Here is an 8,054-nt window from a genome sequence, read left to right as displayed (position 1 = left end):
AAAATAAAATGTTGAGATTAAACTTGTTAAATTTCGAGAAAAAAGTCAAAATAAAATATTGAGAATAAACTTGTTAAATTACGAGAAAAAAGTCAAAATAAAATGTTGAGATTAAACTTGTTAAATTTCGAGAAAAAAGTCAAAATAAAATGTTGAGATTAAACTTGTTAAATTTCGAGAAAAAAGTCAAAATAAAATGTTGAGATTAAACTTGTTAAATTTCGAGAAAAAAGTCAAAATAAAATGTTGAGATTAAACTTGTTAAATTTCGAGAAAAAAGTCAAAATAAAATATTGAGAATAAACTTGTTAAATTACGAGAAAAAAGTCAAAATAAAATGTTGAGATTAAACTTGTTAAATTTCGAGAAAAAAGTCAAAATAAAATGTTGAGATTAAACTTGTTAAATTTCGAGAAAAAAGTCAAAATAAAATGTTGAGATTAAACTTGTTAAATTTCGAGAAAAAAGTCAAAATAAAATGTTGAGATTAAACTTGTTAAATTTCGAGAAAAAAGTCAAAATAAAATGTTGAGATTAAACTTGTTAAATTTCGAGAAAAAAGTCAAAATAAAATATTGAGAATAAACTTGTTAAATTACGAGAAAAAAGTCAAAATAAAATGTTGAGATTAAACTTGTTAAATTTCGAGAAAAAAGTCAAAATAAAATGTTGAGATTAAACTTGTTAAATTTCGAGAAAAAAGTCAAAATAAAATGTTGAGATTAAACTTGTTAAATTTCGAGAAAAAAGTCAAAATAAAATGTTGAGATTAAACTTGTTAAATTTCGAGAAAAAAGTCAAAATAAAATATTGAGAATAAACTTGTTAAATTACGAGAAAAAAGTCAAAATAAAATGTTGAGATTAAACTTGTTAAATTTCGAGAAAAAAGTCAAAATAAAATGTTGAGATTAAACTTGTTAAATTTCGAGAAAAAAGTCAAAATAAAATGTTGAGATTAAACTTGTTAAATTTCGAGAAAAAAGTCAAAATAAAATGTTGAGATTAAACTTGTTAAATTTCGAGAAAAAAGTCAAAATAAAATGTTGAGATTAAACTTGTTAAATTTCGAGAAAAAAGTCAAAATAAAATATTGAGAATAAACTTGTTAAATTACGAGAAAAAAGTCAAAATAAAATGTTGAGATTAAACTTGTTAAATTTCGAGAAAAAAGTCAAAATAAAATGTTGAGATTAAACTTGTTAAATTTCGAGAAAAAAGTCAAAATAAAATGTTGAGATTAAACTTGTTAAATTTCGAGAAAAAAGTCAAAATAAAATGTTGAGATTAAACTTGTTAAATTTCGAGAAAAAAGTCAAAATAAAATGTTGAGATTAAACTTGTTAAATTACGAGAAAAAAGTCAAAATAAAATGTTGAGATTAAACTTGTTAAATTACGAGAAAAAAGTCAAAATAAAATGTTGAGATTAAACTTGTTAAATTACGAGAAAAAAGTCAAAATAAAATGTTGAGATTAAACTTGTTAAATTTCGAGAAAAAAGTCAAAATAAAATGTTGAGATTAAACTTGTTAAATTTTGAGAAAAAAGTCTAAATAAAATATTGAGAATAAACTTAAATTTCGAGAAAAAAAGTCTAAATAAAACATTGAGAATAAACTTGTTAAATTACGAGAAAAAAAGTCATTAAATTACGAGAAAAAAAATCGTTAAATTTCAAGAACAAAAGTTACATTTCGAGAAAAAAAGTTGAGATAATGTTGAGAATAAACCTCATTAAATTACGAGAAAAAAGTTGTTACATTTCGAGAACATTTTGAGATTAATGTAGGTAAATCTTGACATTTATACATTCATTAACATCTGCTGCATGTGTTTCAGCAATCCATCGACACCTTTTCTGATCAAGGAGTGAGTGAACTTTGACTTATTAATTCATGTATCTTGTTGAATGAGGACTTCGTATATCATGTGCGTGGCAATAGTGCCGTTTAACGTATGAACAGTTCTTAAATGGTCCAAGAACGAACTCTTTACAGACCTGGTTAGCTCGAGCAATTAACATTGCTTTCTTCGAATACACACTCTGTTTTTAATGATTGTTGTAGTTTTAACGATAGACCATTTATATTTTTATTTGTGTATGTTTAAGCGAGTAACGTTTACAAAGTCAAGCTTTTTCAACGCAACATCAATTTGACAGGCCCAGGGGGAGCAGATTGCACAATTATGTCCATCATCACTGTGACAGAATTTCTAAGAGACCGCGGTATTTCAGAGGATATACTTTCACGTCTGGAGGAAGAAAGGGTATGTACATTACTGGAACAGCTGATTAAAAATTTATATTAATATTTAATGCTTTATTGAAAAGTCGGCCCCTCCGTGCCGCCAATAGCCTACCACTGATTGTCAATGCTTGATTATTCGCACACTATAAATCTAACACACCCATTATCAATTTTATTTGTTGTAGCTGTGTTGCTTACATCATACCAATGTCTGTCTGGCATGTTTTTACCCTTTTACGATTTTTAACTGTAACCGTAGCAAACCCACAAGAGTTGTCAGGTGTTAATTTGCACTTTACCATTCAAAGTCTTACAGTAGTGGCATAGGCCTACTTTATGTGGTGTACTGAAAAGTAGCTGAATAAACCAGCAGACAATGCATTTACAGAACAGAATGTTATTTTAACAACATAAATTATTAAACAACAGCAAGTCATCAGTAGGCCTGGCTACATCTAAAACAACAACTCTTAATCTAGCTAATTGAGGCATAATGATGCTGGAATGTAACAGCAAAGACCCAATAAGCTAAAGTAAATAATGTTAAGCTGTTATCAGTACCAAGAAGCTTATTTTATTACAAAAATATATACCCAAGAATGTTTTACACAGAAGACAAAAACTTTAAAACTAGCTAAGTAAAATGTTAGCCTACATTATAATCGATTTTATCCCTTTGACGTGCAGCACTTCGGCTGCCGCTGAAAAGACGTGCTCAGTGCTTTATCACAACTGTTCAGTGTTTTCAACCACATAAAGTTTATGACATTTAAATAGACATTTCAATTAAGTACTGGCAAAAAAATACATTTAGCCTATAGTTTGTTACACACTGATTTCTATGGAAAGCGCCAATAATAATCCTTTCAATTAAAATTTGACGACGTGTTTTATTCCTATCAAATACACATTGTGTAGGTAACTATAAAGTTTACTCTGTTTTTCTCCCAGTTCGCTGGCCACTTACTTTCATGTATTTCGTGAGAAATGGGTGAATTTACGTGATGTTAATCTGACAGATAGATCATGGTCATTAAGGTTGTTTAAACAACAAAACGAATTAATTTACACATATTTGACAATCAGAATAGGCTGTATCATATAGTTTATGATATAATTAACAAGTTTGTGGATATTTTAAATAAAAAAGGAAAAACTTCAAGCGAAAGCCTACGTCTGTCATACAGCGCTAATAATAAGATGATACGTATAGATTATTTAATATTGCGTTTTTGTATTATTACCATTGTCCATTGACATAATATATCACAAAAAAAACAAACAAATAAAATCAAGCTTTTATTTAATGTACACTTGGGGGCCGGCTCTGGGTCAAAGATGAAAAAGGTGTTTCAACTTTCAAGCATCAAAACAATAAGTGATTTGAGTTGTTGTTGCTGCTTTGATACATTAGAATGTGTCCTGTTTAATTCATTTTTTTTCTGGACAAAATCATTTTCCATGATTTACAGAAGACATATTTAGGCCTACATCTAAAGTGTTATTTTGATACATTAGAATGTGTCCTGTTTAATTCATTTTTTTTCTGGCCAAAATCATTTTCCATGATTTACAGAAGACATATTTAGGCCTACATCTAAAGTGTTATCCCCCACATTTAAACCTGGCAACTATCCTAGTTTTTGCCTACTTCTCAGCAATAAAATTTAGTATGCTCACTTATTCTTTTATATATTTTAATGCCTACAGGTCAGAATAAGTATGTTGTTTAAATTTTTATCTAAATATAAATGTTACACTGAATGACAGTGGAACATTATTTCACCCAGATTTTGAAATGTTATTCTCCCAAAACTTATTTGAAACCTTGTAAGTAGACACTTTACTTGCATTTAATGTGCTTTGCATGTATATAAAATCACTTTTGTAAATTCTAAAAAAATCTAAATGTCTTTGACCCACATTAATTAAAAATTAAATATATATTTTTTTTAAATCCACAGATTGACAGAGATGTTATCTTGCTAATGGATGGCTCGGCTCTCGCCAACTATATTCCCTCATATGGAGATAGACTTGCTCTTTTCCACTTTTGCCGAAGTCAAACCCCTGCTTCCAAAAGGAACTTGGGTCTGTTTGAAAGACTGAGAGAAAAGATGAAACCGAGAAAGCAATCTGAAGAGACACCGGAGACTTCTAAACCCAAATCCAGAGCCAAAGCAAGTAAGCGAAAGATTGAAATTGGCTGGATTCATGCAGATAACAAAGAAACAAAGCAGGTCAGAACAAAACAAGGAGGGGGTACTAGCAAGCTTACCATGGACATTAATGCAGGTTACAATGAGATCCTTAAAGAAGGTAAAGAACTTTTCTTCCCAGAATCAAGTAAGGGTGATGAGTGTGACTTCTCATTTGAGGTTTGGGATTTCAGACTAAATGTTCTTCCAACCGATGTCTCAATTGGCAAAATATATGAGCCAAATTTGCGCTTCTACATAGCTACTAGGCCATTAGAGTCAGCTGACAGTACTTCAAACACCGAATCTGAAAATAACGATGATACCAGCATAATCTCACTACATAGTGATGATTACAGTGAAGAAGTAGCAGACTCTCCTACAATGCCCACAAACTATTTCACAGATTGGTCAGTTGTCACAGATCTTGCAGTGATACCAAGCCAGAATATTACAGTAGATGAAGAAGCTTTCATGATGGCAGATGATGTAGTGAGTGACCAACTTAATATTTCTGACCCTGAAATCACTTTTGGCCCTGAATCTGACCTGGAGAACACAGTAGTTTGTGCCTCCAAAAACCACTGAAAGTGGCATTCAAACAAAGCAAATAATTATGCATCATGGCAATTGCCTCCATGACATGATCAGTGTCAAATTTTCTGACCCAGAGATTTGACCAGGCAACTGGAATTTAGACGTTTATTACCAGACAATTCCGAGGAAGCTGGCTCTGGAGAGATGTATATAGTAACTTCTGGCAGGAATTCTATGATCGATGTACACTTGGAACTGCAATGAAAGTTCCATTCATTAGACATGATTTCAAAGCTGACACTTGGAAAGCAGTTGGCATAATTTTCCTGAAAGGTTACAAAGACTGCCAGTACATTCCAATAAAGCTGGCTCCTCCTTTTATGGAGGAGATGCTTTCTGGTGCAGTATATAGTGACCTGATAGAATGCTTCCTTCAGTTTGTAAGCACACAAGAACGAGAAATCCTTCAACATGCATTACAGGATTTCTCTTCTGTTGAATTTGATGAACTGTTGGAAGTTCTTGACCGCTATGAATGCCGCAGACAAGTCTCTGCTGATAACTTCCCAGAAATGGATGAAAGGAGATTTCCCACAAAGAGCTTGTCCAAAAGCCAATGTTTGTGTGGAAGGAAATCACACAAATCACAGATCTCCCTAACTTTGGAGGAACTAAAAGAAATGTACGCTAAACTCTTACCAACAGCTAAAAAGGTCTTAGGACTTTTGAAGTTCCCTGCTGATATGACAGCAAAGCAAAGGGAAGTGGCACATCATCTCAAAAGGTAGATCAGAGAAATGGATGATGAGAAACTAGGAAGGTTTCTGAGGTTCTGCACTGGATGTCACTTGATTGTGTCGGACTGCACCTCTGTTGAGTTTGCAAAGATGTAGGATTTCACAAGGCGCCCTTTACATGTGGGATGTTCCTTCAGCTGTGTGAGAACTATGAGAATTTTCCAGACTTCCGTGCAGAATTTAATGATGTTTTGGAGAGCAACATCTGGATAATGGACATAGTTTAACATGTAGTTGTCAAATTATTTTAATTATGCCGTGAATTGTTCAGAATGTATGAATAATTTTGTATGTAATATTCAGGTTAAGAACAGCAACATGTTGATACACGTTGAACTCTGTTGTCCAACATCATACACTGTGATGCATATATTTGTATGCTGATGTTTTGTTAGTTTCAGTGCATACTAAGTTCTTTTAGTAATATGTTGTCATAAACATGTAGTTGTCAAATTATTTTAATTATGCCGTGAATTGTTCAGAATGTATGAATAATTTTGTATGTAATATTCAGGTTAAGAACAGCAACATGTTGATACACGTTGAACTCTGTTGTCCAACATCATACACTGTGATGCATATATTTGTATGCTGATGTTTTGTTAATTTCAGTGCATACTTTAAGTTCTTTTAGTAATATGTTGTCATAAAAAGCCAAGAAGTTCTTGTTAGGGAAAACTGGAGTTCTGTGCCAATTTGACAGCTTAAGAAATTACAAGATGTTTTCATGTTGCTCAGTGCTGTTTATTGGTCATTTTGTTCTAAATAAACATTTTAAAAAGATGAGATGTGAAATTGTGCATATACCTATACAAAATAAGGTCATAAATCATAAATGCTGGTAATTCCGTATCAACAACAAACTAAAATAAAATCTTTTTAACATGGCACCCAGCAACATACAGTTTAGCAATATATAGGCTGTACAAACCATGTGATGTGTATATAGACACTCTGTATACATTTTAACTACTAAGGGTTTAGTAACCATAGTGTATTGAGTTGCTGTTTATATTGTAAAGTCACACTCATTTTAACACGCCTGCTCTAATTTTTTTAATGATATGCAGCATGAAATACACAGAAGACAAATAAGAGTAATGACATATGGGTGTGTACCTGCAAGCAGTGGTGTAATGTAACGAAGTAATAATACTTTGTTACAGTACTTAAGTATTTTTTGGGAGTATCTGTACTTTAAAAAAAAAAACAGAGTTTTTATATTTCAGCCAACTTTTACTCCACTGCATTTCCTAATTAAAATGTATACTTTTACTCCGATACATTTCCCCGAAGCATATTCGTTACACGCACGCACGTGATTTATTAGTCTATTAAAACTCAAAATTCCAGACATTCTAAATAGGGCTGGGTATCGATTCAGCTGTCCCGATTCGATTTCGATTCGCACACTCTCGATTCGATTCTCGATTTTTTTTGATTACATTCGGTGAATATAGTTTTAATACAAATATTTTTTTTTTAAGGATTTATTTTTGGCGTTTTATGCCTTTTATTTATATAGGACGGTAGGTCGACAAGAAGCGAAGTGGGTGAGAGAGAGAGGGGTGGTGTTACGGGGCTGACGAGACGTGAGACGTGCGGATCCATGTGCAAAGCTTTATTCTGGAGACGTGGTCAGAAACAGCCATAAATCAAACATTGGAAAACAGGTATGTAAGAGACAAGGCATGGGCAGTCCGGTAAACAGCGAGGGCCAGTCGACATCGAACATAATCCAATAGGGTGAGACTAGAGAGATAATCCAGGTACAAAGCAAAGGTCCGGGCAGGGGCAAACAGTATCCAAACAGGGCAAGATGAGAGAGGTAATCCAAAGTGCACAGGCAAAGATCAGAACACGAGGAATCAGACAATGCAAGACTAGGCTAAGACTATGAAATTTCAAGTAGGCTCCTGCGAGAGTCAATGTAATGGAAGGGTGACCTCTGGTGGTGAGTGAATTGAAGTTCATAGACCGGATTCGTGACAGGTGGGATCGGGAAAGGTCCACGAGCCGGGACTCAAACTCTGGATGCCCAAAGCGCAAAGGTGCTACATGTCGGCGCGCTGCCCACGAGGCCATTGGCGCCGACCACTATTGATATTTCTAAAAAATGAACAGTAAACATCAGTTTAAAAATGGTGAATTAATAAACCTATTTTTTTTTTTGTATAGGGTCCTTTTTTAAACAATAATGGGGCCCTATAAAATGTTCTTAATTTTTCTGGTAATCAGATGAAGGCATAAAACATTAATTTAATTTATCCTA

Source organism: Sinocyclocheilus anshuiensis, unplaced genomic scaffold, assembly GCF_001515605.1.
Source record: "Sinocyclocheilus anshuiensis isolate Anshui unplaced genomic scaffold, SAMN03320099.WGS_v1.1 scaffold127, whole genome shotgun sequence".
Lineage (NCBI taxonomy): Eukaryota > Metazoa > Chordata > Actinopteri > Cypriniformes > Cyprinidae > Sinocyclocheilus > Sinocyclocheilus anshuiensis.
This window is presented reverse-complemented; position numbering follows the sequence as displayed.